Here is a 20,966-nt window from a genome sequence, read left to right on the forward strand (position 1 = left end):
ACATATAAGATAGCTCCTTGAGTAATTAATAATAAAGTTTTCAGTAACAACCATTTAATGTATTGGAGACCGAATGTGACGTGCCTGAATACTACACCCTTGATCAGGATTGGTGGCCATATATTCAATTTTTTTGTCATAAAACATGACCAATTTTTCTCGTGAAAAAATTTAGTTTTTTTTAATCAATAGTGATATCTTTTAATTAAATATTTATAAAGTTAAAAAAACTGAAGATCGATTTTAATTTTTGAATTGGAAACGCTTGATTTAAGTCTAAGTTTTCTGAATTGTTTTTATTCAACTACAGAGACCCATTAAACATTTTAGGATGCCTATAAAATTCCATATTAGTATGTAGTAATTCAGCCTTAAAATTATGAAGGAAAGTTGTGGTCAACAGATAATTAATAAATATCTTTATTTTCTAAAATACTAAACCGTTCTTGGAGTTAACAGCTTCATTATTGAGGGTGCAGTAACGTGCCGATTCCAAAAGCTAGAATTATTTTCTACTATTCTTAAACCCATAAATATTATATTATTATTAATATTTAATGGAAACTATGACTCTGTAAGGAATGTAACTCCCACCAATATCAATGCTTTAGTCACTCCCACTGTACTAGTTTTTCGAAATAGATAAGGCTAACAAAAAAAAAAATAAAAATTCAGAAATATGATAAATTTAAAAAAATTAAATTAAATTCATTTTACAATAATGGGAATTTTAGCACTAATTTATGTAAAATATTTATATACTTTCTTACGCTGCCAAAAACAAACATGTTAAAAAGTACTAGTGTTTGATTAAATGTTTCTTTTATTTTAAATACATATTATAAGTATCTAGATTATTTTTTTAAACTTATTTCACGACTAAAGGTTTCACTAAAATATAACATTTTGGATTATGTGAATGAGTTACAGAAAAAAATAATAATAAAAAATGTACATTTTTTAGGATGAGTCACATTTTTAACCTTGGCTAAATTCCAAGGAATTAAGCTATTAAAAGCCTGGAAGACATAAATGCAAAAGATGAGATGAGGAAGGTGATGTAATATTACACACGGTTTAATTTTCACTTTGTACATTTTCAGAACGATTAAATTAACAGTAAATTGTTTTTTCTTTTAATTAATTTTGTTGTTCAAAATGAATTATATAAGCATTAGAAATTCTAATTTAGATAATAAAAAAACTTATTTAATAATATTCATGTTAAACATTTTTTTTTTTTTTTTAATATATAAGTAAAAATAACATACATTTTTCTAAACATCTATAAAAATATCTGGGCATCTGAGAAAAAAGTCTGACAGGTAAAGAGTTTATTGTATTTATAAAAATTATAACTTTTAATATAAGATTATGCCATTATAATAATTTTATAGTAATAATCATAATAATACTGAAATATCCAAATAATCAATAATAAATTAATCAGTATATTTTTTCAAATTTTTATCTTTTTACTTCATCAATTTTTAAAGTTGAAAAGGTAGCATCCGATTCGTCCATTACAAGGAGTACGAATATATCATTCACGACATTTGGATATTATGACGCATACTGTTATTAGTTTCTAATTTTAATTAATCGTTCGTGTGTTTTTATGAAAATATTACTTACCGAAAGGCTGTTTTAAACTGCACTTATACTACGATCAGCTTCAAAAAAATCCTTAAGTAATACCGCAAAGATTTATCAAAGTATATGCGATAGCTACGGCTTTTCTATATTAGGTACGACAGAAATTGAAAATTTTCAAAACTGAATTTCTCAAAGAAATAATCCGTATTCAAAATTTTTATAGAAGCTGAATATCTATATTAAATAAATCAATTAACACATTCAATATATGTATATTTAGCTACTGTAGATAGATTTCATAAAACAACTGAAAAAAAATTAGTTTACATTGCTCTACATTGTCGGCTACTATTTTAGAAATTTTATTCGGAGAGATTTCATATTGAACCAATATCGAGTTATTACTGTAAAAAATAGTGCTTCGGTGATTTAGTTCGTAAAATTACTGACTAAACTACAAATTCCTATTGATCAGATATTTACGCCGCTACTGAACCTGTTAACATTTCCCTAACTATAAAAGCCATAAAAAATATGTAATTTATAATCACAACAGGACATGATTCAAGGGATCAGCCTAAAGGTAGATAACCTTAAAAAATTATGTCGATGATGTTCTAAACAATAAGTAAAAAATAACCTACACGATATGGTTTTCGATAAAACATCCAAAGAATGTTCCAAAATCACTTGATCCGCTATTAAACGTTTGAAAGAAAGTTTTACTTTGGGTAATACCAAAATATATAAGACGCTTTTATCAAATAAAAAATTATTGTATTTAAAAATTTAGGAATAACGAATAATAAAGATTTATTAATAAGAATATAAGAAAATTATTAAAAAAAAATCAGAGTGTAAATTTAATATGGAAGTATGGAAGTCGCCGGAAGCAAACTTTAACCGTTTACTATCAGAGTTAGCCGATTCATTTGTAATTAACTGTTAATGTATTGCAATGCAATCTATTAATTTTTCTATGCAACTACTTAAACGAAAGAAATAATGCAGATTCCGCCAAGCCGACTTAAAAATACTTGTATTATCTGGTCTACTTACAAGAAAGTTATCAGATTTTAAACATAACCCAAAACTAGCAGGTTTCGTGAAGATTCTTGCCCTTTACGCATTATACATTTAGTAAATAGAATGCTTGTCACTTTTTAAAACTTTAATAAAACGACATTTTTAGAAAAATATTAACGTAAATCCGGGCAAATTGTTTGTGATTTCGAAACCAAAAATATAATTTAAAAATCAATAGTAAATCTGTTCGCTGGGGATTCAGTTATAATATAACTATTCTAGGTTAAGTATTCGAAACAGAAATTATAATATAACTTTAGTAGAATTTTCTTAAAACGATAAATCAAAACTTATTAAATTACCTACGTACATATCTTTTTCATGTAATTATGGTTAGAGTAATTATTTACATGCAAAAAATAATTTATAATATTTATTTATTTAGTCACGTTTTTTAATCTCTTTTTAATTTCAGAGCGTACAGATAAATTGCATAACTTGTAATAAGGAGCCGTTTAGCTGTTTTTCACGTGCGTAAATTGCTATATGGTTACCTAATTCAGGCAGACAGACTTTGAATGATCGCACAGCGCATCTTGAACAAGCCATTTTTTAAAAGTAATATCTTTATTTTCTCTCTAATCAGAATCAAAATTTTCTTTAATACGGTACTTTATCCAGTTTCAATATTGTTTTATAAAAATAAACAATTCTGAAAAAATTACTAATTTTAACTTAAATAAAGAATCAAATTTTACACAATACACATTCTTAAAAAAAAAAAAATGCCCGTAAAAAATAAAAAAACCAAACCGTATTAAATTATCAAATAAAATTAAAATTTAACAAAGGTACTTTTGCTTTAAAAAAATATATATTAATTATAATTACAGAAAAAAAAGTTTAATATCTGTTTGTAATAGTGGATCCAGCTTGATGCTGTTACTATTGACGCATCTTTGAAGGTGCGTCAATCAATTTTTTTGTTAATGTCGATCAATATTATCATCCGATAATTTAAACTATTCCTATATGGCGGTCATATCATCTACTCGGAACCTCCAGCCCATTAATATAACGTTCCTTACTTATACACTGATACTTAAATAATTTCATTTTAATCATACTTTGTGAAACAAAAACCAATTTACGTTATAAAAATAAAATTACTATGTTAATAGGAATGTAATGAGAGAAGTGAAGGTCATGTAGTGTAAATAAATCTGTAAAATGTTGTACGAACGGGTATTGGTATAAAATTTTTAACAATATTTAAAAGTTAGGAAAAATAACATTTTTAATTTCAACGTCTACCTGTTATTTTACAAATTAAGGAAGTACATGGAAATTTTTTTGTATTTTAAAGTTATTTCCCCGTTGCATTTGTAACACTGAAAAAATAATGTATTGGTAAAAAATTTAACAGCACAGATTTTTCTGAAAAAAAATTGAATGATACGCTAAAACTGTCTTATAAAAAATTACACTGTAAGAAGAAAAAAGCAAAAGGGAGAAAAAAGATTTCAAGTCGACTTTAACACAGCATGAAAGGTACTTGATGGTCAAAAGATGTTAAATGTAAAAAAAACTACGAGCTGAAAAAAATGATCGTAGCCAAATTTATGATTTTCTTTTCATTTTTTTTTTCACATAAAAAAATCTATATTTTATACCAAGTGCCTAAATACAAATAATTATTGAGAATAGAAAGCATTTCTACAAAAGAAATAACAGAATAAAAAAAAGTATAAAAAGAGAAAGAACAAAGATAATTTCAAATTTTTAAATAATTAAGAAAAACAATTATACATATTTATATAGATTTACGAAAAGTATATATGATAAAAAAAACTAATGTATTACGAAAACGTTTATCAGAGAAAAGTAATAATAAAAATCACAAAAAAATAGTTTAATTAAAATATATGTATTACTTATTCCGCTGCTAGGATTCATTTTGGCAAAATAACAAATTTACATCAAATTTGATGTACATGTACAGAGAAATTTTAATATTACATAATTTTCTAACCTCAACCAAGTGATCGTGATTTAAAATACGTGATGAATTAATATTAAAAAAATAATATGCGTGGTTCAACTTTTCTACTTAAAAACATGTGTATTCAGGTTTAACTATAAAAATGTGCCTACATATCAAATTAAATCACCAATTAGGCAAACAGTTATCTGGTAGAGAATAGTTCCTTTCCTAAATATAAATCGTTATAAAATACCTGATCGCATAAGCTGAATGATATATTTTTGTTAAAATATTAGATATTAATAATTATGTATCAACAGGTATGATGCAAGAACTTATAAACTGATTAATTTCATATTACATTTCATATTTTTTCATATTACTATATGAATTCTATCTATATAAATAATATATGAAGCCTGGGCTTTTGAGCCAAACTGGCGGAGTATTCAATTAAGTGTCTGATCACATTTCTGCTTGTTGATTCCGAGAGTCAAACTATAATATTTGTTGGACAGTTTTTTAAACGAAACAAGTACTCGTATCATAGCGTTGTCCATTTTTTTATTTTCATTCCATTTAATTTCTATTTCGCATGATTATTATTCTATTTTTTATAACACACATACACACAGTAATACACTAATTTAAATAAAACTGATTGAAGAAAAACACACTGATAATAATATTACCCACAAACAAGAAAATTAAGTAAATTAGTTTTGGATAGGCTAAAATAGAAAAAATGTAATTCTAGATTTGGTAACTTAGATAATGAGATAAAACAAACATATAGAAAATAATTTTATTAGTTAATAGATTTTAAAACTGTTACAGAATAACTGAAATAAAATAAATTTTTTAACTTAAATTTGATTCAAATAACAAATAATAATTTTATTGCTTAGAATAATCTTGTACCTGATTATTATCTGGAGTCACGCAACAAATTTTATTAAATGAAATATATTCTAAACTTATTTTTCCAAAAATTGTATTCTATTACAGCAACATTAAAAAAAGTCATAAACTAAATTTTAAAACCATTTCAAGTTAATTCCACACACTTGAAGGTTAAATAAGTTAAAATTTAAAGAGAAAAAATATACGTACGATATATATGGCTGGGCAATTATTATTTTTCATATTTTGTTGCAAGTATACTCTTTCGGGTCAGCATCAAAGAGGGTTTTTAATTATAAAAATCGCTTCGGAAATTGCAAGATAATGAACAACTAATTTTATCTCAATTTTGGTTAAATTATAGATATCCTTGAGCCTTTTTAAAATCAGTTTTATTATTTTTGAGGTAATATCACATATATAATCAATCAGAAATTATAAAATAGTACAAGAATCATTGTATTAAATAACAAAACATTTCAGAAACAAAAATCACTGGAAGCCACATTTTATTAAATTTATTAAATATATATATATATCTTTACAATAACGCTACGAAATTTCGAAAACGAAAAACGCTTGTTTTGTTAGATATAATTACGGTTAATTAGATATAGCTGTTATTCTGTATTAATCGTTTTGATAGATTTGTACACTTGTTCATATTTCATTCTTGTGAATATCCAAAAAAAAGTATTAGTTTCGATTAAAATTAAACTCAAAGATATGAAATATAGAAACAAATAAAACACCAAATTACAAAAAAAGATATAAATGGGGTCTATAACAGAATTAAACGCTGCGCTAACCTTTTTTTACTATATTACTTGCATTCAGATAAAATACATAACCTAAGATTCATTAATGTAACTTAATTAACTAACTGTTTAAAATAAAAATATATTTTTGAAAAAAACGTAAAACTTAAGTGTACCTTTTGGTATTCACTTAAATTTTCTATTAAAAATTTCAATAAAATATAGAATAGACATATTTACAGGACTGCTACTTTTACATATTTTTTTTTTTTAAGTTTCATCTCTACAGTTGCCTTCTTTCATAAAACTACAATGATTAATACATAAAATAAAACAAAAATAGACGATTATTTGTAATTTATAGAAAATTAAATAATAATAATAAATTACGAAATAAAATGTCGGTCACTAATTTAATATACGCACGTACAACTAAAATACTTTGATGTCTGCTCACCGAAGCGCTGTGACACACTGGGCAACAAAAACACGTAAAAAGTGTAAGGTAGGGAAATAAGTTAGTCCTTGAAGTGGTTCGTCATATCTCTAGCCGTATGTAACCAATTTGGCTGAGAGTTACGAAATATTCAAAATTCTAGAGGGTAGCGATTTTAGTTTTATGCTACCGTTAATTGTACAGTAATGTCAGTTTAACGTTTCTTGGAATAGTGATTTTTATTCCGTGTGAATAATTATTTCAAGGTTACTTATTAATAAATTTATTATAAGATTTTATTTGACATATAGCATTTTATTTATTTAAATTTAAATTTTGGGAAGGCGTAATCACTTCAAAGGCAGTCTTATATTAATAGAAGTCAATAACAACGTCTTTGCTAATTTACTCTTCTCCGATGTCTTAACAAAAATTAATAAGAAATATGTATTTAAAAAAAAAAATTACGATAAAAGTTTTTGTCTAATCTGCTTTCAGGATTATTTCTATTGTTTTAGTTTAGGTATTTAACCGGAAATACAAAAGGAAGAGGATTTTTTTACGAAGTATTTGCATTTCTTCAAAATTTTCTAAAAGGATTATTATATCATTATACAAATCATCTTTTATAAGTTTGTAAATACAATTAAAGGTTTGCATATCGTACAGTTTTTCTGAATATATATCCCATACACAACAGGATCCTAACCTAAAATTCCACCGGGTCCGTCTAGCGGTGAAATCGTCATCCCAAATCAGGTGATTTCGAAGTGGAGAGTTCTAAGGTTCAAGTCCTAGTAGTCAGTTATTTTTACACGGATTTGAATACTATATACTGTGAATACCGGTGTTCTTTGGTGGTCGTGTTTCAATTAATCACACATCTCAGGAACGGTCGACCTGAGACTGAACAAGATTATACTTCATTTACATTCGTACATATCATCCTCTGATGTAATACCTTGAGGTGGTTCCGGAGGCTAAACAGAAAAGAAAGAAGTATCCTAACCTAAAATGCAAGAGTAAAACTATATGGTAGCTAAATCATGTGAAAAAAGTATCTAATAAAACGTTATTTTTAAGCAGATGTCACCGTAAAAAACTTATTTTAATATGTATCGAAAAAATCTCAACTACTCTGAAGCAGTAACTGAAGATCCACTATTAAGTTATTCATTATTTTTCACAATATTTATAACAAACTGTGAAAAATAGATCCAGTAGATCTTAAAAATAGTTGTCTTTTATCTTGTTTATTAGTTAGTTTTTTGGTATAATCAACGTTAGATATTCACTAAGACTCTTTTATTAACTTAACTGTAATGTAGATAGCTAACTTTTAATTTAAAAAAATTTTAATAAAATTTTATTAAATCGCGGGGACTTTCTCCAAAAGACCCACAGAATTAAGCATTTATGTATAAAGAAACGAAGCAAGAGTCTATAAAAAGTTGGTTCGAGATTTTAAAATTTACACAATACAAATTTATACTAATATATCTTGAACGAAGCTTAATTATTATCAGTATTTGACAAAAGTCCCTTGAACAGAAATATCATGACTCTTTGACTCAAAAAACAAGGTATAATAATTAAGAAAAACCTTACGTGTTTTCTCGTAAATTAAGGCTTAAAAAATAAAATAATCCTAAGATGGCATCACTAACAGGGTAGTCTAAATGTTTTATATATATATACTTTTAAAGACTAATGGCAGATATCGAAGATGATTTCCTTCCTAATTCTCTTTTTTTCTTGTATTATTAAAAACAAGTAAGTATTTATCCGAGATTTGGCATCGGTGAACGTACCAAACGTATATACGTAGCTGACCGTATTTTAGCAATAAAATTGTATAGTAATTCCTCTTCCTACAAAAAACCACCACGAACAGAAAAAAAAATGTTTTCATGGCCAAATCACGGATTTCAGCAAACAGTACAAAAATTAAATTTTCGTTTACAAAACACGCCTACGATAAAACATACTTGACAGACTACACGCAATAAGCCATTTTTACTGTTGAAGTTTTTAGCAACATTAAAAATTATCGGAAAATCAGTATGCAATCGACTCCTGTTAATTCGTCCGTAAACTTCCTTTATTTTTTAGTAAATTTAGTACATTAGAAGAATTATGTAAAAAACAATACAAAAGTAATTATTTCAAACTTTAGAATTTGTATGAAATAGATGAAGAAAGTATTCTTTGAACGAATAACTGCTATCTACGTTGTAACATTTGTGTACCCGTAGATATATCGTAAATAATAAGATGTAATGGCGTGTAGAATCCGCTGCGGATTTTTTTGTAGTATTTAAGGTCAGATTAATAATTTTGTTACCTTATTTTCACTATAATTAGCAACACCAAATACCATTTTTCGAAGAGCATAGTTTTTTTTTAAACGACGATGCCAATAAATTTTATAAACGGTTAATAAAATTTCCTTTCCGAGAACTTAAAAAAACAACATGAACTATTATAATTACTAAGAATAAGATTTTATTTTTATTTTGTAGTACAAAAATATGTATAAAAAATTTTTCGAAATAGCCACAAAGCCTAATTTTATAAATTTTTCTTTCACTGTTATCGGAAGTTTATCATATAATTAAAATTCGCAACTAAAGGAATATTAATTTTGTATAAATCATTTGTTTATGGAAACAGTAATTAATATTTATAACTATATTACTATATTTAATTTCTGGAATTCAATAACGAACAAAAAATATTCCCGATTAATTTCACCCCCACCTAAAAAATTCATGGTCTGGATCTGTCATTACAAACTTTAAAGCGAATCACATCCTTCAAAAAAGATACTTATTCAATGTAAACAAAAGTAAAAACGTTAAATTGAACATCAATGTAAAGGCCGTCGTTCAATAAATTAAATACATAGTAAAGGAAATAAAGTGTAATTAATTCATTACTCATTTAAAAATTACTGGTTTGAAGCACCGAAAATAAAGGCTATTACAAGGATCATTCAATAAGCAAAACAGGGGAACGACTGTTTTTTTATAGAATTTATTAAATAAGTTTCACAACGTACCATTTTCAATATAATCCCTAACTAAAACCATATTCGCTTATTATTTTTCTTTCTACTGAAATCAGTAATAATGAATCCCTTATTTTGAAGTGTGAAGTGTGTAACTCCTTATTTTTCGTTGACTCCGCGTATTAAAATTCAATCGAAAGAAGCTATATAATGAGGTGAGGATCTTTTTATCATCCCGAAAGATTATTAATATCATCTCACCGGCTGATGATTTAGTCTTGAATACTTTCTTGATTAAAAATCTAGCATGCTTCCATTCAAAGCTTTATCGCTGGATTCCAGCTTGAAATTATGGCTTCACATCTAATAAAAGATAATTCTATATAAAAATTTAATTCTTTCACTCAAACAGCGTTGTTTTAATTTTTCTATACTCGCTAAGTGTAATTTTTTATAATCGTTGGGTAAACTGTCAAAGAAGTCTTATATATGTTTACGGTCATTCAGATTTTTAAGGATGATGAAGTGTACTGTACTCATTACAATTTTTATAGATTCGTTTTATAACATCTATCTAACCGAATAATTTTAAAAATTGAAAATTTCAGAGTTGGAGTTGAAACTTCAGTCGGCTATCTTTAACGTTGATTATAAAATTTGTTCGGACACTTTTGAATTGTTCAACCAGCCTGTAAAGATATTTACAATTAAAAAGAACTTTATCGTATTAGTTGATCAGATGGAAGTAAATTTTAGATGATTTTATTTCAAAATATTTTTTCCTAAATTTTTTCCTTGAAAAGAGCGCTTTTACTGCACTTGTCGTAGTTTAATTATTGATATTTTTGAGCATTAAACAAACAAATTGTCTATCAACTGTTACAACTGAAGTTGACGTTTTAATTTAATTACAAGGATGCTAATCGATCATTTTTTATGTAACTTTTTCTGCTTCGTATTATCTGCCTATACTGAATATATTCGTAAATTTTAAGTCGATAATATGACCAAAAGAAGTGTGTGGTATTACATTGACAAATCAATTGATTTTGTTGGTGAGAAAACTGCATATCCTCACCAACATAATAAGGAGGCATTTGTTAGAAGATATATGATATATATTTCCTCCCTTCCAAAAAAAAAGAATGTAAATAAAAATTGCATCCTTGAACCTCAGATGTTTCTCTTTAGTAACTTTAGATGAGCAGTTATCGTCTTTAATGACTTTTGATTTGCCTTTGACTGCATCCACTGGCCGGCATTTTGGAAGACATTAGAGACAGAGTTCATCCCTCCAAAAGTTATCAAGTTTCTCCAGGAGAGCTATAATGCATCGTCGAGCCAGATACGAGTTTGAAATGAACTATCTGAGGAGTTTTCCATCCAGACAGGAGTCCGCAAGGGAGACGTTGCCTCCCCACTGCTCTTTAACACTGTAGTTGACTCCATAATGCGACGAGTTTTCCAGGGCAGAAAAGGAATTTAGTTTTGAGAGGATAGTTTTCTGATTGACTTGATGTTTGTCGATGACAGTGGCGTGTTCACCGACAGTGATGCTGAGGATACTGATAATTTCTATGATATCTGCCGTATTGCCCGATCTTATGGCCTGAAAATATATGCGGATAAGAAACATGTATTAACAACAGACGGCTCACGCGCCATCGTCCAACTGGATGGTGTACAAAATGAACAAGTGCAAGAATTTAAATATCTGGGCTCACTGGTCCAGGAGAAGAAAGTAGTACCTACGGCGGAATTCCACAGTCCAATTGGTCAAGCTACCGCAGCATTTGCTTCCCTAAGGTGGTGCTTGTGAAAACAAAGCAACATCTCGCTGAAGACCCAAGTTTGTCTTTTCCGAACCCTGATCCTGTCAATTTTATTGCATGGAGTTGAAATGTGGACACTACTTGAAACAGACCTGAGCAAATTTGAAATGTTTCAAATGCAATGCCTACGCCAGATCATCAGGGTCTCACTTCGCGATCATATTCGAAATGAAGATATTCGCCATCGCTGCTAACAACAGCCAACAATCTAGGAACAGATTCAAAAACGAAGACTGCGATGGTTTGGCCATGTCTGCAGAATGAGTGAAAAACAACTACCATACAAACTCCTCTGGCATGAACGACCCACCCATTGGGAAGACCAACGAACAGCTCCAAATAAAACGTAGATCAAGCAGATCGATGATGATATAAAAAACCGCAGGCAAAACCTTAATGCGACCAGGACAACGGTCATGGATCGCCATGCATGGAAGCGTCTTATTAATGAAACCAGACAACCATTGGAACCCACAGCAGCGTATAGACATAGAAGTCGATCTAATTCAAACGCCAGCTAGAGATCAAAATTTAATAATAATAAATTATTTTATTTACTGATTTATCCTATCCCTGATTTACTCTATCAGGGTTACTATTAGATCAATCTCTCTACATTTAGAAAGCACGCCGCAATTGAAATTCATCGATAAATACGGAATAAGGCTGTCATATTTTACTACAATTTTACTAAAGAACTTTAGATTAGATTCTAATGGTACAATTAGATTAAATGCATTAGGATCCTTGACATAATTCACTAGATCTAAATCGATTTTATTACAAAAGACTTAATTTTTTCCTGGCAACATAATTAAAAAAAAATTCATTAAATAAAATACTAATTTTTTGGCTTTTACTAATCTTAATAATAAAAAAAAACTTATGATCAGAGAAAAATATTTTAGATTGATAACTCAGTCTAGTCTTTTTTCTTAAATCCCTCATAATAACAAAAATGACCCTTAAAATGCACTTCTCAAGAAAATATTTCGACCTCATACGCAATTGTCTATCTATTATTCTAATTGCAAAATTTACCATAAATTGTTAGAATTTCTAGAAAAATTAATTAAAAATCTAAAAATAATCAACATATATGTCGATTTAGATAAACAAAACTAAACTGAAATGTTTGAGGTGCTATTCCAAAACCGTAAATTGAATTAATAAAATATATATATATATATATATATAATCATTCTGAAACGAAGCCTAAATGAAATAAAATTAGCAAGAAATTAAAAATTTATTCATTAAATTTGAATAAATCAGACGATATACGTAAACATCAATAATTTGGTCTCAACATGGTAAACATTCCAGTTAGCAATAAACGATGGGAACTAACAAACTTAACGTTAACATAAACAAATCCACGATTGATTGCATTTTAAACGGTGTAGTAAAAAGACTATTACGCATCGAGTAATTAAAGATTATTAACTGTACCAATTCAATCAATTTCTCTTTCAATTTTTTTAATTTGTCCTGCTTATATTTTTAATTAAATGTTTCAGTTCTTAGGAGTAAAAACTAATAAGCTTGAGGAAATTTACTATGATATTTCAGCTCCTTTTTAATTATTTTTCCAATTGAAACGTATCTGGATGAAAATTAAAATACTATTAATTTAATTGGTACGTATTTTTGAAATTTGATAACTAATAAGAATTTTTTAAAAATTCAGGTATTTTTTATAAAAACTGAAGCAGGCATTTTAGATATTTGATTTTTAGTTTTATATGGTGAAAAATATTTGTCGAGCTAAGGATAATTAATTATTTTTAATACATATATATGTGTATAAACACCTCTACAAACCATACGTACCTCCTGGAAGGATGGTAGTGTAGTTGTTGATAACAGCCATTGTTTTGAATATTTTTATAAAATTTAATTGTTTACAGTACTTTTTATCTAAAATATATTACATTTAACTTGGTTTAAGATACGTGGTAGACGTGGTTTGTTGATAGCAGTTTTATAATAATAACTTTGGATTGTAACCTGATCGGTTCGTGATCAGTATCAAATTTTATTTGATATACCTATGAATGATACATTATCTCTCATATTTAATCTTAAAAAGATGTATTTATATTTAAATACATTTTATACAAATAATTCAAATCAGCAGCATTAAATATATTATAAACGCAACTCAGTATGTTAGCTCAAGATGAGCTAATTGTAATTACTTAATAATTAATTTAATTTTAATAAAACAAAAATACGTTTCTGTTTAATTAAAATAGATATTTTGTAATATACAGATAAAAGTGGCGTAAAAGTAACTATACCTTTATTTTAAATACCTTTTTATACCGATATACCTTTATTTTAAATAAATATATTGTATCGAATCTGCATCAAGAAACTACCAAACGTCTTCCATGCACCTCGAATTGAAGTAAACATCGCAGTCTTGTTAATCACGAAATCGTCTGATTAATATCAAATTAAAAAAAGAAACTATTTATATACAATTTGACATTCATAATTTTATTTATAAAAAGGAAACTAGATATAATGACACTTTATAAAGAATAATCGCAACAGCTGTAACAAATTTATTATCCAAAATGTAATGTTGTCAATTATATAGAACAGGCCTGTAAATTTTATTTATTATGTATAAGGGATGATATTTTATTAATTAAGATAGGAAGGAATTAATTTTTTCTTACTTATTTACTTAAAATTAGGTTATTAGCGATTAAATATAATTTCTCAAAATATTTCTATTTTAAGATTTAAACTGATTCGAAATAATCTTTTCTTACATTTACTTCTGATCGGATTATTTCATTAAAAACAAGCTGGTAGGTCGATCAAAGTCCGAAGACGTCATTTTTAGGCATTTATAGTTTCTTTTTATTTATATAAATTGGAAAAGGATATAAATTTAAGGATTTAATTTATAAATTTAAGGATATAATTTATATAATTAATTAATTAAATTAAGGAAAAATGTGATCAATCCTGATTATAATAATATAAGTACAAACGTATTACAACCAATAAAAAATATCCCAAAACTAACTTTTTTAAATTTTGATTTTTAAATTAGATATTTAGATAAATTAAATAAAGCATATAATAATGGTTTTGCGGTAAATGAAAATGGAATAAGTTAAATACAATAACAAGTTCAAAATAAGTTTAAAAATAGTAAAAAAAATTTCTTCTGAATAGCATTTTATGGTTCTTTTACAAGCATGTGATTTTGCTTTGATGCATTCTTAACTAATGCATCCTGTATTCTCGACAAGATGAGAATTACAAACAAATAGAATTAACTATTTCATCATTAATATTTTACATATATATGCAAAACAGTATTATTGTGTGTGTGTGTGTGTGTGTGTGTGTGTGTGTGTGTGTGTGTGTGGGTGTGTATGTGTTAAAAATTCTTAAAAACACTAATTACCAAAATTATTTAATTTCTTGGGATTTTAATTGTTTTGTAGTTAATCAATGTATTAAATAATACGAGTAAAAGATAATTTAACAATTAACAATTATTTTTATCAACAGAAGAAATTTTAATAGTCTATAACATCGCGTTCGAACTAATTTCCACACGTTAATTCAATATTAAGACATCTATAATAACCAGGTAAATTAGGGATTATACTGCAGAAACGTTTTATATATATATATATATATATATATATATATATATATATATAATATAGTTATAGTTCTCTAAAAACTCTTGCAGTGGGGATGGGTAATTCGGGATGGGTAATTTTTAATTAGGATTGCCTTGGAATACCTATCTTAGTACAAACAACTTAATAAAAAAAAAAATAGAAAAAAATTTTAATTGAAAATTTTATGTAGGTTGTACAGATTATAAATGTAAATATTTTTTGTTTATTAATTTATCAAACATGACCAAAGTCAGTTGGTACCAATAAAATAAATACCTAAAACAAACTCATGTAAAGCGAGCACTTTCGGCTTTACGCTGTCATCAAAAGAAAATTTATGTATTTTGATCGGTATTTTAAGTCTTCAACAACTTACTGTAAGTAAATTTTATTAAAGTAAAAGTATTAAACTTGTGTCAATATGACCAACTTAACGAGAAAGATAATAAAATTTTAAACAAAAATTCTCATTAAAATGGAAAACTAAAAATTAATTTGTACGCCATTTTTCATCCATCGTTAAAAATGTAACTCAATTGTAAATGTACTTGATTATTGATTAATTCATCATCATTATTGCTATAAATGTCATATTTTTGTAATTTTGTTGTAGTATATTTACTATCAGAAATTTAAAAAAAAATCACGGGAATAATATTAACGATTATTTTCAATTTATATTTTACGTAAGTTACGCTTAATTATATCATTTTATTTTATTGATTCAACATTTAATCCGTCTTCAAGCAAATATATAGTGTTCACTTTTAAACAGCCATCATAACTTTCACAGCCGAACTTATGTGTCCCTTTTTCACTCTTTTCATTTTCGTTCATTTTATTATAATCTTTGCAATGAATGAAGTAAATTAATTTATAGTAAATTGAATTGATATAATGATAATTTTTTTATTAACAGATTCAAATCTACTCTCGCGATTAAAAAAAAAAAAAATATTACATTACTTTATTATATTATAATAATTATACTTTATATTAATATGATAATTCCTTTACTCCTGGAACGTTTACGGGAGAAGGAACGTCTAAGGGAATTGGAGTAGTATTGTGGTAACTGGAACTAAGTAAGGAAAATGACGGCCAGGGCGTCTCAGAGTTAGCATTGGTGCCAATAAGATATTAAAAGCAAATTTCGAGAAAATGACGGATTAGTATTATTGGTCACCACTAGTAAATATATCCTTTTACGGTAGGGTAAAGGTGTACGTTCGATGCCTTAAAACAGGACCTAAGGAAAGAAATCCCAACCCTTTAGGAATGAAAACCCTTCAGGACTGAGGTCGGGTGTGGGTTTAGCATCTATTTTATGTAAAAAAAACCTTAGATTAGATCTGGGATTGTGGGTATTAAAACAGAGAGAACTTAAGATTATGAGAAAAAGAAAACTACGACTAGAGAGAGTTTATAGACAAACGAAAAGATGGGTGGAGAAGGCAAGGTCCAATACAGACTAAAGCGCCGGGATAAATAAGTAAGTTATATAAGATATTTATAATACTCTTTTATTTTACATTACTTAATCTTCTTTAATATCTGTATTACATTATACAGTTAGTCACAACATTATTTTTTATAAATGATATAGGTAGAGTTTTTGAAATAGGTATCTCAATGAGATTGGTATCTCACACCTTTTTATTTAAATACAATTATTTCATTTATATTATATTCTACAGCAGCTCAAGGTGAAAAATTGTTGTTTAATATATTTTCTTACGTTGCATTGTAGAAGAAAATTAATTTTCGTGATTTCTACATAAAAAGACTTCTGAAATGCTTATCAAGGATTCTGTTACTTATTTTTGTAGAAATTTAATTACGAAAAATTTATCTTTATTGATTTACACCCAATTTTTTTTTACAGAATTCTATTATCTTTAAAATTTGACCTTCTTATATATTATTTCTAGATGAAAATTATTATTATTATTATTATTTTTTTATTAATCTGTTTGTTAAATACGTTTAGTAACATAAAAGAATCTTCAATAATTAGTTATGCAGAATAATATTCTACGCCTGGCAAATTTCTGCATTTATATATATATTTTTCTTTTAATCAGTTATTTAACACGAAATTTTATAGCATTTTATTTTGGTAGAAGCAAAACTAAATAGCGTTATATGTAAGCTGCGTCTCAGGCATTATTAATTATACGGACACATTTATTTATTATTATATTTTTTTTACAAACTATTTTCGTAACTTTGTGATCTATATCTGTTACACCCTCTAGTTCGCTTTATTTTTTTTCTTCATTCAATTCACGTTTAAACGCTTCTCTCATTTGGCAGACACACCTTTTCATTTTAAACTAAGGATATCAGTTCAAAAAAAAAAAAAGATTCTATGAAATTAGTTTTCTTTTAATTATTTTTTTTTTGTAGTTGTAAAACTTTTATCGTATAATTATTTTTAACTTTAATTTATTTTTGAAATTTTAAAAATAATTTTAATTAATGTGTCACAAAAAATATATTTCTTTATTAATCTAGAATGTTATGTTGTTGAATTATTAAAGTAGTACATTTTATTGCTAATAAACAGTTAAAATTTCTTAAATATTCTGTTATTTTCAATAGCAATACTCCATTTTCTAATCTTCAAATTTTTAAGTAATTGTAGAAAAAATGATTATTTTTTTACCTCATATAAATATATATATATATAAATGAGCATGTCGTGAGTGATTCACAATCAACATCCAGCAAAAACTAGTGAAGATAAATTGATGAAAATTTGTACACACATTCTTGATTAAAATGCAGTAACAATGAAATTTACAATTTTTTTTTAATTTCTCGATAAAAAATGAAGATATCAACTTCATTTTTGGTGAGTGTAATTTTTATGTGAATATCTAAACATCAATTTTTAGATTTTTAGACTTTTAAAAGGTTTTTAAAAAATCTAAATTTTTTAAAAAATTAAGTAAAATTTCGAATTTTTTCCATTTCCGCCTATATTAAACGAGATATTCCCTCGATTGGGGCTAGCAAATATTCTTCAGATAAATATCTAAAACCCATTTCCGGGTTTTTGAGTTTTAATATTTTAAGGGATAAAAAAAACATAAATTGTAGTTTTACAATTTTATGCTACTGCTATTGAATCAATTTTAATGAGATTTAGTAACATTGTGTCGGTAATTTATATTTGTAATAATGGTTACGTATTTCACGAGCGAAGCCGCGACGGGAAATCTAAAAACCAATTAGTGGTCCGGTACTGTCCAAACTGTTGCTCTGACGAAATTACAATCCACTGATAGATTTTACAAATTGAACAAGCTTTAATTTTAATTTATTATTATTATTCTCACAAGAATGAATTTAATGAACACAGAGGAGCCAGGAAGCATAACCCCCTAACTGGACGGGAAGGGTAAACGAAACGAGCCCTGCTGACCGGCTAAACATCCCCTAACCGCGACGGAAACGCAAGTAATCATAGAGCGTGGGCGAAGCCGCGACGGGGATGCTAGTACATATACAAGCTATGTGCATATGTATATATATGTAAGGGTTCCTAATAATGCCAAACTTCAATAATAACTTTTTACGTTCGGAAAAATAAATAAAATAATTCCAGATAAATTGTGTTACAACATTTAAATTTTGAAGTAATTTATTGATACATCACAAATGTCTTGTTCTTCAAATTAATCTACAAAAAATAAAAAGATTTTAGTTTAATTATTACAAACTGTATTTCTCACAAATAACATACAGATAAATAGTAATCTAAATTAATTCAGTAGTAAATACTCGCGCGCGCGCGTGTGTGTGTAAAACGTTTCAATGAAATAATTGGAAAAGATTAAAAAAAAATCACACTATAATCCAAAATTGTAATTTCACTAACATTTCATATGTAATTTATTACTGACAAGAAAAATTTGACAACGGCGCCCGTCGGCTAAATTCAATGATTCCTTCCCGCTAAATCTTTTCTTTTCAATAAAATTTTTCAAAACTAATAAAAATTTTTTAAGGAAAATTCAAATTTATATTTAAATTTTGTGAAAAAACTCTTAAAAGATTTACAGAAGGAAGTTTAACTTGTTTATGAAGCAGCATGTTATTTAAGTATTTATTATATTACTTTGAGATTTATTTAAAAATCAACTTTATGATACACAGTAGAGAGAAAATAACCATTTTCAACCTTAAAAGCCACAAACTTATCTGTTTTTCGGTTTACAATCAAAAATATAAGCTGAATAGTATATTTTTTATTTTTTTCTAATTTAGAACCGCCATCTTGAAATCATGGTTAATTACCATCATTAAATATTTCTTTCAGTGAAAAGATTTAATTTAAAAAATTCTACCTTTCAAAATTATTTTCTACAAGTAAATGTTAATATGAAGAAAATCCGCTTCGAAGCCCCGAAAAAAGTTAAATTTCATTTCCTCTTCTAGCTTTGTTTTCATATAAAAAAGTACACACATAAAAACATAACTGTACTTCCTCGATTAGATCAATATTATATATAGAGAATATACATACATATTATATTTATTAAATCATAAAGTTAATAAATAAAAAATCTGCACAAAGTTTCTCTTATAATCCTATCTTCTTCAAGCGCTAACATACACAATCGTATTATATTTAATTATCTACTCTTTGAACTAGGCTTCAATTCACCGTCCAGTCTTCCAGAACTGAGACGTCGGATAGCTAAAGAAATGTAATATGTGTGAAGAATATAAAGTTATTTAACTAATTTATAGTTGTTTTATACATGGCTGGCAATCTTACGACTCATTAAAGATAACATAAATACATGTAGTCGACTTCTATGTAATATTCTAAATAAATACGTTATATATACTTTTTTATGTGTATATAATAGAAATTATAATATTTTTCATCTTGTTTAAATTTACTGTAATACATGTATTTAAAGTGGTGAGAAATTTCGTACTATAAATTCTTTCACGGTTGGATTATAAAATTAAATAAAATAATCAATATTAAATTTAAAAAATCTAGTTTAATAAAAACAAGACATAAAAAAATTCGGTGCTAACTGTAGTTACAGCTGTACCGGTGTCTTGCAAAATTAAAACTTTACTTCAATATAGATGGCAGCAGTAGTATTCAACGGTTCTCCTTCAAGAAATTCAAACTCCTCATACGCTCATTTAACATACACACAAAATGCAACGTTAAACTAATGTACACATTAAAAATTTTAGCAATTATTGGTTCGTAGACGCGTTTAAAATTTAATGTTGATGATTCTGACCGACAGACAGCATCTTTTAATCAGGACTCTTTAATTTTTCCTCAAACAAAATAAAATTTAAAAAATATACTGAACATTTATACAGAAATGCTATACTTCGGTTAGAATCGATTCAGTCGATTTTTAATCCGATTGTCAGTTACGTTCCATAACAATAACAATTGTAGCTATCCTTAAGAATAACAAATATAATGCCAGGCTTACCTGGGAAAGAAAGGAGTGAAAAGATTTCTGCTCGCCTTCATAGATGAGCCAAATATACTGTTACATATCGACTTTCCAAGACCACTGATATTCAGCCCTACACCTTCATTCTGTTCATGTAGTGAACAACATTACTCTTACAGAAAATATTTATGAGTGGTGCCTCTTATATCTCAAGTGCTTTATATGCTTCTCATATATAAGAAAGATTGGGACAGACAGGTGTAAAACAAGAGATTAACGTACGCCTTTCTTTAGTGAAACGATCCATTACATAGA

At 27.0% G+C, this 20,966-nt stretch overlaps 1 protein-coding gene across 10 annotated transcripts in view; it reads right to left on the reverse strand.

The window, feature by feature from the left end:
• Positions 1–20,966, reverse strand: part of cher (filamin A protein cher) — a 570,661-nt gene that overhangs the window by 91,355 nt on the left and 458,340 nt on the right. The window contains exon 1 of one of the 10 annotated variants that reach the window (XM_075363572.1): positions 6,698–6,716. The exons of 7 other annotated variants lie outside the window; for them this stretch is intronic. The gene's annotated coding sequence lies outside the window, so the exon portion shown is untranslated. Of the gene's footprint in view, positions 1–6,443; positions 6,463–6,693; positions 6,717–20,966 lie in introns of those variants that run through there. 2 more of the 10 variants (XM_075363571.1, XM_075363573.1) reach the window with 2 other exon arrangements.

The sequence above is a fragment of the Lycorma delicatula genome, chromosome 4 (assembly GCF_047948215.1).
Source record: "Lycorma delicatula isolate Av1 chromosome 4, ASM4794821v1, whole genome shotgun sequence".
Lineage (NCBI taxonomy): Eukaryota > Metazoa > Arthropoda > Insecta > Hemiptera > Fulgoridae > Lycorma > Lycorma delicatula.